Genomic DNA, 17,822 nt, shown 5'->3' with positions numbered 1-17,822 from the left:
AGATATATCGAGATATTTAAAAGTTCCGAAGCCGCACCAACATAATAGAGATACAGAAACACCGTGGCCCCTTTCTTTGAGATAACTCTGCACTAGTGCGAGCCGCAAATGCCACTTCCAGCTTAGCTGTGCAGAAGAAGAACAACAAGAAGAAGAAATATCTCGAAATATGTCCGACAGGCCCCTTCCCTTGAGATAAATCTGCAAATATCTCGGAAACGAAGCGAGCTATGGCGAAATGTTAAGAGACCTTTTTTGTAGAGAATTAAGTTTCCTACTTTTTATCTTCTGTGATATTTTTTGATCAGATGCGTAGTTCTCGAGATATATCAAGATATTTAAAAGTTCCGAAGCCGCACCAACATAATAGAGATACAGAAACACCGTGGCCCCTTTCTTTGAGATAACTCTGCACTATTGCGCGCTGCAAATGCCACTTCCAGCTTAGCTGTGCAGAAGAAGAACAACAAGAAGAAGAAATATCTCGAAATATGTCCGTCAGGCCCCTTCCCTTGAGATAAATCTGCAAATATCTCGGAAACGACGCGAGCTATGGCAAAATGTTAAGAGCCCTTTTTTGTAGAGAATTAAGTTTCCTACTTTTTATGTTCTATGATATTTTTCGATCAGAGGCGTAGTTCTCGAGATATATCAAGATATTTAAAAGTTCCAAAGCCGCACCAACATAATAGAGATACAGAAACACCGTGGCCCCTTTCTTTGAGATAACTCTGCACTATTGCGAGCTGCAAATGCCACTTCCAGCTTAGCTGTGCAGAGGAAGAACAACAAGAAGAAGAAGTATCTCGAAATATGTCCGTCAGGCCCGTTCCTTTGAGCTGAATCTGCAAATATCTCGGAAACGAAGCGAGCTATGGCAAAATGTTAAGAGACGTTTTTTGTAGAGAATTATGTTTCCTACAATTTATGTTCTATGATATTTTTTGATCAGAAGCGTAGTTTTCGAGATATATCGAAATATTTAAAAGTTCCGAAGCCGCACCAACATAATAGAGATACAGAAACACCGTGGCCCCTTTCTTTGAGATAACTCTGCACTAGTGCGAGCCGCAAATGCCACTTCCAGCTTAGCTGTGCAGAAGAAGAACAACAAGAAGAAGAAATATCTCGAAATATGTCCGACAGGCCCCTTCCCTTGAGATAAATCTGCAAATATCTCGGAAACGAAGCGAGCTATGGCGAAATGTTAAGAGACCTTTTTTGTAGAGAATAATGTTTCCTACAATTTACGTTCTATGATATTTTTTGATCAGAAGCGTAGTTTTCGAGATATATCGAAATATTTAAAAGTTCCGAAGCCGCACCAACATAATAGAGATACAGAAACACCGTGGCCCCTTTCTTTGAGATAGCTCTGCACTATTGCGAGCTGCAAATGCCACTTCCAGCTTAGCTGTGCAGAAGAAGAACAACAAGAAGAAGAAATATCTCGAAATATGTCCGTCAGGCCCCTTCCCTTGAGATATATCTGCAAATATCTCGGAAACGAAGCGAGCTATGGCAAAATGTTAAGAGACCTTTTTTGTAGAGAATTATGTTTCCTACAATTTAGGTTCTATGATATTTTTTGGTCAGAAGCGTAGTTTTCGAGATATATCGAGATATTTAAAAGTTCCGAAGCCGCACCAACATAATAGAGATACAGAAACACCGTGGCCCCTTTCTTTGAGATAACTCTGCACTATTGCGAGCTGCAAATGCCACTTCCAGCTTAGCTGTGCAGAGGAAGAACAACAAGAAGAAGAAATATCTCGAAATATGTCCGTCAGGCCAGTTCCTTTGAGCTGAATCTGCAAATATCTCGGAAACGAAGCGAGCTATGGCAAAATGTTAAGAGACGTTTTTTGTAGAGAATTATGTTTCCTACAATTTATGTTCTATGATATTTTTTGATCAGAAGCGTAGTTTTCGAGATATATCGAGATATTTAAAAGTTCCGAAGCCGCACCAACATAATAGAGATACAGAAACACCGTGGCCCCTTTCTTTGAGATAACTCTGCACTAGTGCGAGCCGCAAATGCCACTTCCAGCTTAGCTGTGCAGAAGAAGAACAACAAGAAGAAGAAATATCTCGAAATATGTCCGACAGGCCCCTTCCCTTGAGATTAATCTGCAAATATCTCGGAAACGAAGCGAGCTATGGCGAAATGTTAAGAGACCTTTTTTATAGAGAATTAAGTTTCCTACTTTTTATCTTCTATGATATTTTTTGATCAGATGCGTAGTTCTCGAAATATATCAAGATATTTAAAAGTTCCGAAGCCGCACCAACATAATAGAGATACAGAAACACCGTGGCCCCTTTCTTTGAGATAACTCTGCACTATTGCGAGCTGCAAATGCCACTTCCAGCTTAGCTGTGCAGAGGAAGAACAACAAGAAGAAGAAGTATCTCGAAATATGTCCGTCAGGCCCGTTCCTTTGAGCTGAATCTGCAAATATCTCGGAAACGAAGCGAGCTATGGCAAAATGTTAAGAGACGTTTTTTGTAGTGAATTATGTTTCCTACAATTTATGTTCTATGATATTTTTTGATCAGAAGCGTAGTTTTCGAGATATATCGAGATATTTAAAAGTTCCGAAGCCGCACCAACATAATAGAGATACAGAAACACCGTGGCTCCTTTCTTTGAGATAACTCTGCACTAGTGCGAGCCGCAAATGCCACTTCCAGCTTAGCTGTGCAGAAGAAGAACAACAAGAAGAAGAAATATCTCGAAATATGTCCGTCAGGCCAGTTCCTTTGAGCTGAATCTGCAAATATCTCGGAAACGAAGCGAGCTATGGCAAAATGTTAAGAGACGTTTTTTGTAGAGAATTATGTTTTCTACAATTTATGTTCTATGATATTTTTTGATCAGAAGCGTAGTTTTCGAGATATATCGAGATATTTAAAAGTTCCGAAGCCGCACCAACATAATAGAGATACAGAAACACCGTGGCCCCTTTCTTTGAGATAACTCTGCACTAGTGCGAGCCGCAAATGCCACTTCCAGCTTAGCTGTGCAGAAGAAGAACAACAAGAAGAAGAAATATCTCGAATTATGTCCGACAGGCCCCTTCCCTTGAGATAAATCTGCAAATATCTCGGAAACCAAGCGAGCTATGGCGAAATGTTAAGAGACCTTTTTTGTAGAGAATTAAGTTTCCTACTTTTTATCTTCTATGATATTTTTTGATCAGATGCGTAGTTCTCGAAATATATCAAGATATTTAAAAGTTCCGAAGCCGCACCAACATAATAGAGATACAGAAACACCGTGGCCCCTTTCTTTGAGATAACTCTGCACTATTGCGAGCTGCAAATGCCACTTCCAGCTTAGCTGTGCAGAGGAAGAACAACAAGAAGAAGAAATATCTCGAAATATGTCCGTCAGGCCAGTTCCTTTGAGCTGAATCTGCAAATATCTCGGAAACGAAGCGAGCTATGGCAAAATGTTAAGAGACGTTTTTTGTAGAGAATTATGTTTCCTACAATTTATGTTCTATGATATTTTTTGATCAGAAGCGTAGTTTTCGAGATATATCGAGATATTTAAAAGTTCCGAAGCCGCACCAACATAATAGAGATACAGAAACACCGTGGCCCCTTTCTTTGAGATAACTCTGCACTAGTGCGAGCCGCAAATGCCACTTCCAGCTTAGCTGTGCAGAAGAAGAACAACAAGAAGAAGAAATATCTCGAAATATGTCCGACAGGCCCCTTCCCTTGAGATAAATCTGCAAATATCTCGGAAACGAAGCGAGCTATGGCGAAATGTTAAGAGACCTTTTTTGTAGAGAATTAAGTTTCCTACTTTTTATCTTCTATGATATTTTTTGATCAGATGCGTAGTTCTCGAAATATATCAAGATATTTAAAAGTTCCGAAGCCGCACCAACATAATAGAGATACAGAAACACCGTGGCCCCTTTCTTTGAGATAACTCTGCACTATTGCGAGCTGCAAATGCCACTTCCAGCTTAGCTGTGCAGAGGAAGAACAACAAGAAGAAGAAATATCTCGAAATATGTCCGTCAGGCCAGTTCCTTTGAGCTGAATCTGCAAATATCTCGGAAACGAAGCGAGCTATGGCAAAATGTTAAGAGACGTTTTTTGTAGAGAATTATGTCTCCTACAATTTATGTTCTATGATATTTTTTGATCAGAAGCGTAGTTTTCGAGATATATCGAGATATTTAAAAGTTCCGAAGCCGCACCAACATAATAGAGATACAGAAACACCGTGGCCCCTTTCTTTGAGATAACTCTGCACTAGTGCGAGCCGCAAATGCCACTTCCAGCTTAGCTGTGCAGAAGAAGAACAACAAGAAGAAGAAATATCTCGAAATATGTCCGACAGGCCCCTTCCCTTGAGATAAATCTGCAAATATCTCGGAAACGAAGCGAGCTATGGCGAAATGTTAAGAGACCTTTTTTGTAGAGAATTAAGTTTCCTACTTTTTATCTTCTATGATATTTTTTAATCAGATGCGTAGTTCTCGAAATATATCAAGATATTTAAAAGTTCCGAAGCCGCACCAACATAATAGAGATACAGAAACACCGTGGCCCCTTTCTTTGAGATAACTCTGCACTATTGCGCGCTGCAAATGCCACTTCCAGCTTAGCTGTGCAGAAGAAGAACAACAAGAAGAAGAAATATCTCGAAATATGTCCGTCAGGCCCCTTCCCTTGAGATAAATCTGCAAATATCTCGGAAACGAAGCGAGCTATGGCAAAATGTTAAGAGACCTTTTTTGTAGAGAATTAAGTTTCCTACTTTTTATGTACTATGATATTTTTTGATCAGATGCGTAGTTCTCGAGATATATCAAGATATTTAAAAGTTCCGAAGCAGCACCAACATAATAGAGATACAGAAACACCGTGGCCCCTTTCTTTGAGATAACTCTGCACTATTGCGAGCTGTAAATGCCACTTCCAGCTTAGCTGTGCAGAAGAAGAACAACAAGAAGAAGAAATATCTCGAAATATGTCCGGCAGGCCCCTTTCCTTGAGATATATCTGCAAATATCTCGGAAACGAAGCGAGCTATGGCAAAATGTTAAGAGACCTTTTTTGTAGAGAATTAAGTTTCCTACTTTTTATCTTCTATGATATTTTTTGATCAGATGCGTAGTTCTCGAAATATATCAAGATATTTAAAAGTTCCGAAGCCGCACCAACATAATAGAGATACAGAAACACCGTGGCCCCTTTCTTTGAGATAACTCTGCACTATTGCGAGCTGCAAATGCCACTTCCAGCTTAGCTGTGCAGAGGAAGAACAACAAGAAGAAGAAATATCTCGAAATATGTCCGTCAGGCCAGTTCCTTTGAGCTGAATCTGCAAATATCTCGGAAACGAAGCGAGCTATGGCAAAATGTTAAGAGACGTTTTTTGTAGAGAATTATGTTTCCTACAATTTATGTTCTATGATATTTTTTGATCAGAAGCGTAGTTTTCGAGATATATCGAGATATTTAAAAGTTCCGAAGCCGCACCAACATAATAGAGATACAGAAACACCGTGGCCCCTTTCTTTGAGATAACTCTGCACTAGTGCGAGCCGCAAATGCCACTTCCAGCTTAGCTGTGCAGAAGAAGAACAACAAGAAGAAGAAATATCTCGAAATATGTCCGACAGGCCCCTTCCCTTGAGATAAATCTGCAAATATCTCGGAAACGAAGCGAGCTATGGCGAAATGTTAAGAGACCTTTTTTGTAGAGAATTAAGTTTCCTACTTTTTATCTTCTATGATATTTTTTGATCAGATGCGTAGTTCTCGAAATATATCAAGATATTTAAAAGTTCCGAAGCCGCACCAACATAATAGAGATACAGAAACACCGTGGCCCCTTTCTTTGAGATAACTCTGCACTATTGCGCGCTGCAAATGCCACTTCCAGCTTAGCTGTGCAGAAGAAGAACAACAAGAAGAAGAAATATCTCGAAATATGTCCGTCAGGCCCCTTCCCTTGAGATAAATCTGCAAATATCTCGGAAACGAAGCGAGCTATGGCAAAATATTAAGAGACCTTTTTTGTAGAGAATTAAGTTTCCTACTTTTTATGTACTATGATATTTTTCGATCAGAGGCGTAGTTCTCGAGATATATCAAGATATTTAAAAGTTCCGAAGCAGCACCAACATAATAGAGATACAGAAACACCGCGGCCCCTTTCTTTGAGATAACTCTGCACTATTGCGAGCTGTAAATGCCACTTCCAGCTTAGCTGTGCAGAAGAAGATCAACAAGAAGAAGAAATATCTCGAAATATGTCCGTCAGGCCCCTTCCCTTGAGATATATCTGCAAATATCTCGGAAACGAAGCGAGCTATGGCAAAATGTTAAGAGAACTTTTTTGTAGAGAATTATGTTTCCTACAATTTAGGATCTATGATATTTTTTGGTCAGAAGCGTAGTTTTCGAGATATATCGAGATATTTAAAAGTTCCGAAGCCGCACCAACATAATAGAGATACAGAAACACCGTGGCCCCTTTCTTTGAGATAACTCTGCACTAGTGCGAGCCGCAAATGCCACTTCCAGCTTAGCTGTGCAGAAGAAGAACAACAAGAAGAAGAAATATCTCGAAATATGTCCGTCAGGCCCGTTCCTTTGAGCTGAATCTGCAAATATCTCGGAAACGAAGCGAGCTATGGCAAAATGTTAAGAGACGTTTTTTGTAGTGAATTATGTTTCCTACAATTTATGTTCTACGATATTTTTTGATCAGAAGCGTAGTTTTCGAGATATATCGAGATATTTAAAAGTTCCGAAGCCGCACCAACATAATAGAGATACAGAAACACCGTGGCTCCTTTCTTTGAGATAACTCTGCACTAGTGCGAGCCGCAAATGCCACTTCCAGCTTAGCTGTGCAGAAGAAGAACAACAAGAAGAAGAAATATCTCGAAATATGTCCGTCAGGCCAGTTCCTTTGAGCTGAATCTGCAAATATCTCGGAAACGAAGCGAGCTATGGCAAAATGTTAAGAGACGTTTTTTGTAGAGAATTATGTTTCCTACAATTTATGTTCTATGATATTTTTTGATCAGAAGCGTAGTTTTCGAGATATATCGAGATATTTAAAAGTTCCGAAGCCGCACCAACATAATAGAGATACAGAAACACCGTGGCCCCTTTCTTTGAGATAACTCTGCACTAGAGCGAGCCGCAAATGCCACTTCCAGCTTAGCTGTGCAGAAGAAGAACAACAAGAAGAAGAAATATCTCGAATTATGTCCGACAGGCCCCTTCCCTTGAGATAAATCTGCAAATATCTCGGAAACCAAGCGAGCTATGGCGAAATGTTAAGAGACCTTTTTTGTAGAGAATTAAGTTTCCTACTTTTTATCTTCTATGATATTTTTTGATCAGATGCGTAGTTCTCGAAATATATCAAGATATTTAAAAGTTCCGAAGCCGCACCAACATAATAGAGATACAGAAACACCGTGGCCCCTTTCTTTGAGATAACTCTGCACTATTGCGAGCTGCAAATGCCACTTCCAGCTTAGCTGTGCAGAGGAAGAACAACAAGAAGAAGAAATATCTCGAAATATGTCCGTCAGGCCAGTTCCTTTGAGCTGAATCTGCAAATATCTCGGAAACGAAGCGAGCTATGGCAAAATGTTAAGAGACGTTTTTTGTAGAGAATTATGTTTCCTACAATTTATGTTCTATGATATTTTTTGATCAGAAGCGTAGTTTTCGAGATATATCGAGATATTTAAAAGTTCCGAAGCCGCACCAACATAATAGAGATACAGAAACACCGTGGCCCCTTTCTTTGAGATAACTCTGCACTAGTGCGAGCCGCAAATGCCACTTCCAGCTTAGCTGTGCAGAAGAAGAACAACAAGAAGAAGAAATATCTCGAAATATGTCCGACAGGCCCCTTCCCTTGAGATAAATCTGCAAATATCTCGGAAACGAAGCGAGCTATGGCGAAATGTTAAGAGACCTTTTTTGTAGAGAATTAAGTTTCCTACTTTTTATCTTCTATGATATTTTTTGATCAGATGCGTAGTTCTCGAAATATATCAAGATATTTAAAAGTTCCGAAGCCGCACCAACATAATAGAGATACAGAAACACCGTGGCCCCTTTCTTTGAGATAACTCTGCACTATTGCGCGCTGCAAATGCCACTTCCAGCTTAGCTGTGCAGAAGAAGAACAACAAGAAGAAGAAATATCTCGAAATATGTCCGTCAGGCCCCTTCCCTTGAGATAAATCTGCAAATATCTCGGAAACGAAGCGAGCTATGGCAAAATGTTAAGAGACCTTTTTTGTAGAGAATTATGTTTCCTACAATTTATGTTCTATGATATTTTTTGATCAGAAGCGTAGTTTTCGAGATATATCGAGATATTTAAAAGTTCCGAAGCCGCACCAACATAATAGAGATACAGAAACACCGTGGCTCCTTTCTTTGAGATAACTCTGCACTAGTGCGAGCCGCAAATGCCACTTCCAGCTTAGCTGTGCAGAAGAAGAACAACAAGAAGACGAAATATCTCGAAATATGTCCGTCAGGCCAGTTCCTTTGAGCTGAATCTGCAAATATCTCGGAAACGAAGCGAGCTATGGCAAAATGTTAAGAGACGTTTTTTGTAGAGAATTATGTTTCCTACAATTTATGTTCTACGATATTTTTTGATCAGAAGCGTAGTTTTCGAGATATATCGAGATATTTAAAAGTTCCGAAGCCGCACCAACATAATAGAGATACAGAAACACCGTGGCCCCTTTCTTTGAGATAACTCTGCACTAGTGCGAGCCGCAAATGCCACTTCCAGCTTAGCTGTGCAGAAGAAGAACAACAAGAAGAAGAAATATCTCGAATTATGTCCGACAGGCCCCTTCCCTTGAGATAAATCTGCAAATATCTCGGAAACGAAGCGAGCTATGGCGAAATGTTAAGAGACCTTTTTTGTAGAGAATTAAGTTTCCTACTTTTTATCTTCTATGATATTTTTTGATCAGATGCGTAGTTCTCGAAATATATCAAGATATTTAAAAGTTCCGAAGCCGCACCAACATAATAGAGATACAGAAACACCGTGGCCCCTTTCTTTGAGATAACTCTGCACTAGTGCGAGCCGCAAATGCCACTTCCAGCTTAGGTGTGCAGAAGAAGAACAACAAGAAGAAGAAATATCTCGAAATATGTCGGTCAGGCCCCTTCCCTTGAGATAAATCTGCAAATATCTCGGGAACGAAGCGAGCTATGGCAAAATGTTAAGAGACCTTTTTTGTAGAGAATTAAGTTTCCTATTTTTTATGTTCTATGATATTTTTTGATCAGATGCGTAGTTCTCGAGATATATCAAGATATTTAAAAGTTCCGAAGCCGCACCAACATAATAGAGATACAGAAACACCGTGGCCCCTTTCTTTGAGATAACTCTGCACTATTGCGAGCTGCAAATGCCACTTCCAGCTTAGCTGTGCAGAGGAAGAACAACAAGAAGAAGAAGTATCTCGAAATATGTCCGTCAGGCCCGTTCCTTTGAGCTGAATCTGCAAATATCTCGGAAACGAAGCGAGCTATGGCAAAATGTTAAGAGACGTTTTTTGTAGTGAATTATGTTTCCTACAATTTATGTTCTATGATATTTTTTGATCAGAAGCGTAGTTTTCGAGATATATCGAGATATTTAAAAGTTCCGAAGCCGCACCAACATAATAGAGATACAGAAACACCGTGGCTCCTTTCTTTGAGATAACTCTGCACTAGTGCGAGCAGCAAATGCCACTTCCAGCTTAGCTGTGCAGAAGAAGAACAACAAGAAGAAGAAATATCTCGAAATATGTCCGTCAGGCCAGTTCCTTTGAGCTGAATCTGCAAATATCTCGGAAACGAAGCGAGCTATGGCAAAATGTTGAGAGACGTTTTTTGTAGAAAATTATGTTTCCTACAATTTATGTTCTATGATATTTTTTGATCAGAAGCGTAGTTTTCGAGATATATCGAGATATTTAAAAGTTCCGAAGCCGCACCAACATAATAGAGATACAGAAACACCGTGGCCCCTTTCTTTGAGATAACTCTGCACTAGTGCGAGCCGCAAATGCCACTTCCAGCTTAGCTGTGCAGAAGAAGAACAACAAGAAGAAGAAATATCTCGAATTATGTCCGACAGGCCCCTTCCCTTGAGATAAATCTGCAAATATCTCGGAAACGAAGCGAGCTATGGCGAAATGTTAAGAGACCTTTTTTGTAGAGAATTAAGTTTCCTACTTTTTATCTTCTGTGATATTTTTTGATCAGATGCGTAGTTCTCGAAATATATCAAGATATTTAAAAGTTCCGAAGCCGCACCAACATAATAGAGATACAGAAACACCGTGGCCCCTTTCTTTGAGATAACTCTGCACTATTGCGCGCTGCAAATGCCACTTCCAGCTTAGCTGTGCAGAAGAAGAACAACAAGAAGAAGAAATATCTCGAAATATGTCCATCAGGACCCTTCCCTTGAGATAAATCTGCAAATATCTCGGAAACGAAGCGAGCTATGGCAAAATGTTAAGAGACCTTTTTTGTAGAGAATTAAGTTTCCTACTTTTTATGTTCTATGATATTTTTTGATCAGATGCGTAGTTCTCGAGATATATCGAGATATTTAAAAGTTCCGAAGCCGCACCAACATAATAGAGATACAGAAACACCGTGGCCCCTTTCTTTGAGATAACTCTGCACTAGTGCGAGCCGCAAATGCCACTTCCAGCTTAGCTGTGCAGAAGAAGAACAACAAGAAGAAGAAATATCTCGAATTATGTCCGACAGGCCCCTTCCCTTCAGATAAATCTGCAAATATCTCGGAAACGAAGCGAGCTATGGCGAAATGTTAAGAGACCTTTTTTGTAGAGAATTAAGTTTCCTACTTTTTATCTTCTATGATATTTTTTGATCAGATGCGTAGTTCTCGAAATATATCAAGATATTTAAAAGTTCCGAAGCCGCACCAACATAATAGAGATACAGAAACACCGTGGCCCCTTTCTTTGAGATAACTCTGCACTAGTGCGAGCCGCAAATGCCACTTCCAGCTTAGGTGTGCAGAAGAAGAACAACAAGAAGAAGAAATATCTCGAAATATGTCGGTCAGGCCCCTTCCCTTGAGATAAATCTGCAAATATCTCGGGAACGAAGCGAGCTATGGCAAAATGTTAAGAGACCTTTTTTGTAGAGAATTAAGTTTCCTATTTTTTATGTTCTATGATATTTTTTGATCAGATGCGTAGTTCTCGAGATATATCAAGATATTTAAAAGTTCCGAAGCCGCACCAACATAATAGAGATACAGAAACACCGTGGCCCCTTTCTTTGAGATAACTCTGCACTATTGCGAGCTGCAAATGCCACTTCCAGCTTAGCTGTGCAGAGGAAGAACAACAAGAAGAAGAAGTATCTCGAAATATGTCCGTCAGGCCCGTTCCTTTGAGCTGAATCTGCAAATATCTCGGAAACGAAGCGAGCTATGGCAAAATGTTAAGAGACGTTTTTTGTAGTGAATTATGTTTCCTACAATTTATGTTCTATGATATTTTTTGATCAGGAGCGTAGTTTTCGAGATATATCGAGATATTTAAAAGTTCCGAAGCCGCACCAACATAATAGAGATACAGAAACACCGTGGCTCCTTTCTTTGAGATAACTCTGCACTAGTGCGAGCCGCAAATGCCACTTCCAGCTTAGCTGTGCAGAAGAAGAACAACAAGAAGAAGAAATATCTCGAAATATGTCCGTCAGGCCAGTTCCTTTGAGCTGAATCTGCAAATATCTCGGAAACGAAGCGAGCTATGGCAAAATGTTGAGAGACGTTTTTTGTAGAAAATTATGTTTCCTACAATTTATGTTCTATGATATTTTTTGATCAGAAGCGTAGTTTTCGAGATATATCGAGATATTTAAAAGTTCCGAAGCCGCACCAACATAATAGAGATACAGAAACACCGTGGCCCCTTTCTTTGAGATAACTCTGCACTATTGCGAGCTGCAAATGCCACTTCCAGCTTAGCTGTGCAGAGGAAGAACAACAAGAAGAAGAAGTATCTCGAAATATGTCCGTCAGGCCCGTTCCTTTGAGCTGAATCTGCAAATATCTCGGAAACGAAGCGAGCTATGGCAAAATGTTAAGAGACGTTTTTTGTAGTGAATTATGTTTCCTACAATTTATGTTCTATGATATTTTTTGATCAGGAGCGTAGTTTTCGAGATATATCGAGATATTTAAAAGTTCCGAAGCCGCACCAACATAATAGAGATACAGAAACACCGTGGCTCCTTTCTTTGAGATAACTCTGCACTAGTGCGAGCCGCAAATGCCACTTCCAGCTTAGCTGTGCAGAAGAAGAACAACAAGAAGAAGAAATATCTCGAAATATGTCCGTCAGGCCAGTTCCTTTGAGCTGAATCTGCAAATATCTCGGAAACGAAGCGAGCTATGGCAAAATGTTGAGAGACGTTTTTTGTAGAAAATTATGTTTCCTACAATTTATGTTCTATGATATTTTTTGATCAGAAGCGTAGTTTTCGAGATATATCGAGATATTTAAAAGTTCCGAAGCCGCACCAACATAATAGAGATACAGAAACACCGTGGCCCCTTTCTTTGAGATAACTCTGCACTAGTGCGAGCCGCAAATGCCACTTCCAGCTTAGCTGTGCAGAAGAAGAACAACAAGAAGAAGAAATATCTCGAATTATGTCCGACAGGCCCCTTCCCTTGAGATAAATCTGCAAATATCTCGGAAACGAAGCGAGCTATGGCGAAATGTTAAGAGACCTTTTTTGTAGAGAATTAAGTTTCCTACTTTTTATCTTCTGTGATATTTTTTGATCAGATGCGTAGTTCTCGAAATATATCAAGATATTTAAAAGTTCCGAAGCCGCACCAACATAATAGAGATACAGAAACACCGTGGCCCCTTTCTTTGAGATAACTCTGCACTATTGCGCGCTGCAAATGCCACTTCCAGCTTAGCTGTGCAGAAGAAGAACAACAAGAAGAAGAAATATCTCGAAATATGTCCGTCAGGACCCTTCCCTTGAGATAAATCTGCAAATATCTCGGAAACGAAGCGAGCTATGGCAAAATGTTAAGAGACCTTTTTTGTAGAGAATTAAGTTTCCTACTTTTTATGTTCTATGATATTTTTTGATCAGATGCGTAGTTCTCGAGATATATCGAGATATTTAAAAGTTCCGAAGCCGCACCAACATAATAGAGATACAGAAACACCGTGGCCCCTTTCTTTGAGATAACTCTGCACTAGTGCGAGCCGCAAATGCCACTTCCAGCTTAGCTGTGCAGAAGAAGAACAACAAGAAGAAGAAATATCTCGAATTATGTCCGACAGGCCCCTTCCCTTCAGATAAATCTGCAAATATCTCGGAAACGAAGCGAGCTATGGCGAAATGTTAAGAGACCTTTTTTGTAGAGAATTAAGTTTCCTACTTTTTATCTTCTATGATATTTTTTGATCAGATGCGTAGTTCTCGAAATATATCAAGATATTTAAAAGTTCCGAAGCCGCACCAACATAATAGAGATACAGAAACACCGTGGCCCCTTTCTTTGAGATAACTCTGCACTAGTGCGAGCCGCAAATGCCACTTCCAGCTTAGGTGTGCAGAAGAAGAACAACAAGAAGAAGAAATATCTCGAAATATGTCGGTCAGGCCCCTTCCCTTGAGATAAATCTGCAAATATCTCGGGAACGAAGCGAGCTATGGCAAAATGTTAAGAGACCTTTTTTGTAGAGAATTAAGTTTCCTATTTTTTATGTTCTATGATATTTTTTGATCAGATGCGTAGTTCTCGAGATATATCAAGATATTTAAAAGTTCCGAAGCCGCACCAACATAATAGAGATACAGAAACACCGTGGCCCCTTTCTTTGAGATAACTCTGCACTATTGCGAGCTGCAAATGCCACTTCCAGCTTAGCTGTGCAGAGGAAGAACAACAAGAAGAAGAAGTATCTCGAAATATGTCCGTCAGGCCCGTTCCTTTGAGCTGAATCTGCAAATATCTCGGAAACGAAGCGAGCTATGGCAAAATGTTAAGAGACGTTTTTTGTAGTGAATTATGTTTCCTACAATTTATGTTCTATGATATTTTTTGATCAGGAGCGTAGTTTTCGAGATATATCGAGATATTTAAAAGTTCCGAAGCCGCACCAACATAATAGAGATACAGAAACACCGTGGCTCCTTTCTTTGAGATAACTCTGCACTAGTGCGAGCCGCAAATGCCACTTCCAGCTTAGCTGTGCAGAAGAAGAACAACAAGAAGAAGAAATATCTCGAGATATGTCCGTCAGGCCAGTTCCTTTGAGCTGAATCTGCAAATATCTCGGAAACGAAGCGAGCTATGGCAAAATGTTGAGAGACGTTTTTTGTAGAAAATTATGTTTCCTACAATTTATGTTCTATGATATTTTTTGATCAGAAGCGTAGTTTTCGAGATATATCGAGATATTTAAAAGTTCCGAAGCCGCACCAACATAATAGAGATACAGAAACACCGTGGCCCCTTTCTTTGAGATAACTCTGCACTAGTGCGAGCCGCAAATGCCACTTCCAGCTTAGCTGTGCAGAAGAAGAACAACAAGAAGAAGAAATATCTCGAATTATGTCCGACAGGCCCCTTCCCTTGAGATAAATCTGCAAATATCTCGGAAACGAAGCGAGCTATGGCGAAATGTTAAGAGACCTTTTTTGTAGAGAATTAAGTTTCCTACTTTTTATCTTCTGTGATATTTTTTGATCAGATGCGTAGTTCTCGAAATATATCAAGATATTTAAAAGTTCCGAAGCCGCACCAACATAATAGAGATACAGAAACACCGTGGCCCCTTTCTTTGAGATAACTCTGCACTAGTGCGAGCCGCAAATGCCACTTCCAGCTTAGCTGTGCAGAGGAAGAACAACAAGAAGAAGAAGTATCTCGAAATATGTCCGTCAGGCCCGTTCCTTTGAGCTGAATCTGCAAATATCTCGGAAACGAAGCGAGCTATGGCAAAATGTTAAGAGACGTTTTTTGTAGTGAATTATGTTTCCTACAATTTATGTTCTATGATATTTTTTGATCAGAAGCGTAGTTTTCGAGATATATCGAGATATTTAAAAGTTCCGAAGCCGCACCAACATAATAGAGATACAGAAACACCGTGGCTCCTTTCTTTGAGATAACTCTGCACTAGTGCGAGCCGCAAATGCCACTTCCAGCTTAGCTGTGCAGAAGAAGAACAACAAGAAGACGAAATATCTCGAAATATGTCCGTCAGGCCAGTTCCTTTGAGCTGAATCTGCAAATATCTCGGAAACGAAGCGAGCTATGGCAAAATGTTAAGAGACGTTTTTTGTAGAGAATTATGTTTCCTACAATTTATGTTCTACGATATTTTTTGATCAGAAGCGTAGTTTTCGAGATATATCGAGATATTTAAAAGTTCCGAAGCCGCACCAACATAATAGAGATACAGAAACACCGTGGCCCCTTTCTTTGAGATAACTCTGCACTAGTGCGAGCAGCAAATGCCACTTCCAGCTTAGCTGTGCAGAAGAAGAACAACAAGAAGAAGAAATATCTCGAATTATGTCCGACAGGCCCCTTCCCTTGAGATAAATCTGCAAATATCTCGGAAACGAAGCGAGCTATGGCGAAATGTTAAGAGACCTTTTTTGTAGAGAATTAAGTTTCCTACTTTTTATCTTCTATGATATTTTTTGATCAGATGCGTAGTTCTCGAAATATATCAAGATATTCAAAAGTTCCGAAGCCGCACCAACATAATAGAGATACAGAAACACCGTGGCCCCTTTCTTTGAGATAACTCTGCACTAGTGCGAGCCGCAAATGCCACTTCCAGCTTAGGTGTGCAGAAGAAGAACAACAAGAAGAAGAAATATCTCGAAATATGTCGGTCAGGCCCCTTCCCTTGAGATAAATCTGCAAATATCTCGGGAACGAAGCGAGCTATGGCAAAATGTTAAGAGACCTTTTTTGTAGAGAATTAAGTTTCCTATTTTTTATGTTCTATGATATTTTTTGATCAGATGCGTAGTTCTCGAGATATATCAAGATATTTAAAAGTTCCGAAGCCGCACCAACATAATAGAGATACAGAAACACCGTGGCCCCTTTCTTTGAGATAACTCTGCACTATTGCGAGCTGCAAATGCCACTTCCAGCTTAGCTGTGCAGAGGAAGAACAACAAGAAGAAGAAGTATCTCGAAATATGTCCGTCAGGCCCGTTCCTTTGAGCTGAATCTGCAAATATCTCGGAAACGAAGCGAGCTATGGCAAAATGTTAAGAGACGTTTTTTGTAGTGAATTATGTTTCCTACAATTTATGTTCTATGATATTTTTTGATCAGAAGCGTAGTTTTCGAGATATATCGAGATATTTAAAAGTTCCGAAGCCGCACCAACATAATAGAGATACAGAAACACCGTGGCTCCTTTCTTTGAGATAACTCTGCACTAGTGCGAGCCGCAAATGCCACTTCCAGCTTAGCTGTGCAGAAGAAGAACAACAAGAAGAAGAAATATCTCGAAATATGTCCGTCAGGCCAGTTCCTTTGAGCTGAATCTGCAAATATCTCGGAAACGAAGCGAGCTATGGCAAAATGTTGAGAGACGTTTTTTGTAGAAAATTATGTTTCCTACAATTTATGTTCTATGATATTTTTTGATCAGAAGCGTAGTTTTCGAGATATATCGAGATATTTAAAAGTTCCGAAGCCGCACCAACATAATAGAGATACAGAAACACCGTGGCCCCTTTCTTTGAGATAACTCTGCACTAGTGCGAGCCGCAAATGCCACTTCCAGCTTAGCTGTGCAGAAGAAGAACAACAAGAAGAAGAAATATCTCGAATTATGTCCGACAGGCCCCTTCCCTTGAGATAAATCTGCAAATATCTTGGAAACGAAGCGAGCTATGGCGAAATGTTAAGAGACCTTTTTTGTAGAGAATTAAGTTTCCTACTTTTTATCTTCTGTGATATTTTTTGATCAGATGCGTAGTTCTCGAAATATATCAAGATATTTAAAAGTTCCGAAGCCGCACCAACATAATAGAGATACAGAAACACCGTGGCCCCTTTCTTTGAGATAACTCTGCACTATTGCGCGCTGCAAATGCCACTTCCAGCTTAGCTGTGCAGAAGAAGAACAACAAGAAGAAGAAATATCTCGAAATATGTCCATCAGGACCCTTCCCTTGAGATAAATCTGCAAATATCTCGGAAACGAAGCGAGCTATGGCAAAATGTTAAGAGACCTTTTTTGTAGAGAATTAAGTTTCCTACTTTTTATGTTCTATGATATTTTTTGATCAGATGCGTAGTTCTCGAGATATATCGAGATATTTAAAAGTTCCGAAGCAGCACCAACATAATAGAGATACAGAAACACCGTGGCCCCTTTCTTTGAGATAACTCTGCACTAGTGCGAGCCGCAAATGCCACTTCCAGCTTAGCTGTGCAGAAGAAGAACAACAAGAAGAAGAAATATCTCGAATTATGTCCGACAGGCCCCTTCCCTTGAGATAAATCTGCAAATATCTCGGAAACGAAGCGAGCTATGGCGAAATGTTAAGAGACCTTTTTTGTAGAGAATTAAGTTTCCTACTTTTTATCTTCTATGATATTTTTTGATCAGATGCGTAGTTCTCGAAATATATCAAGATATTTAAAAGTTCCGAAGCCGCACCAACATAATAGAGATACAGAAACACCGTGGCCCCTTTCTTTGAGATAACTCTGCACTAGTGCGAGCCGCAAATGC

This window comes from Osmia lignaria, unplaced genomic scaffold, assembly GCF_051020975.1.
Source record: "Osmia lignaria lignaria isolate PbOS001 unplaced genomic scaffold, iyOsmLign1 scaffold0005, whole genome shotgun sequence".
Classification (NCBI taxonomy): Eukaryota; Metazoa; Arthropoda; class Insecta; order Hymenoptera; family Megachilidae; genus Osmia; species Osmia lignaria.
The sequence above is the reverse complement of the archived record's forward strand: the minus strand, read 5'-3'. Positions refer to the sequence as shown.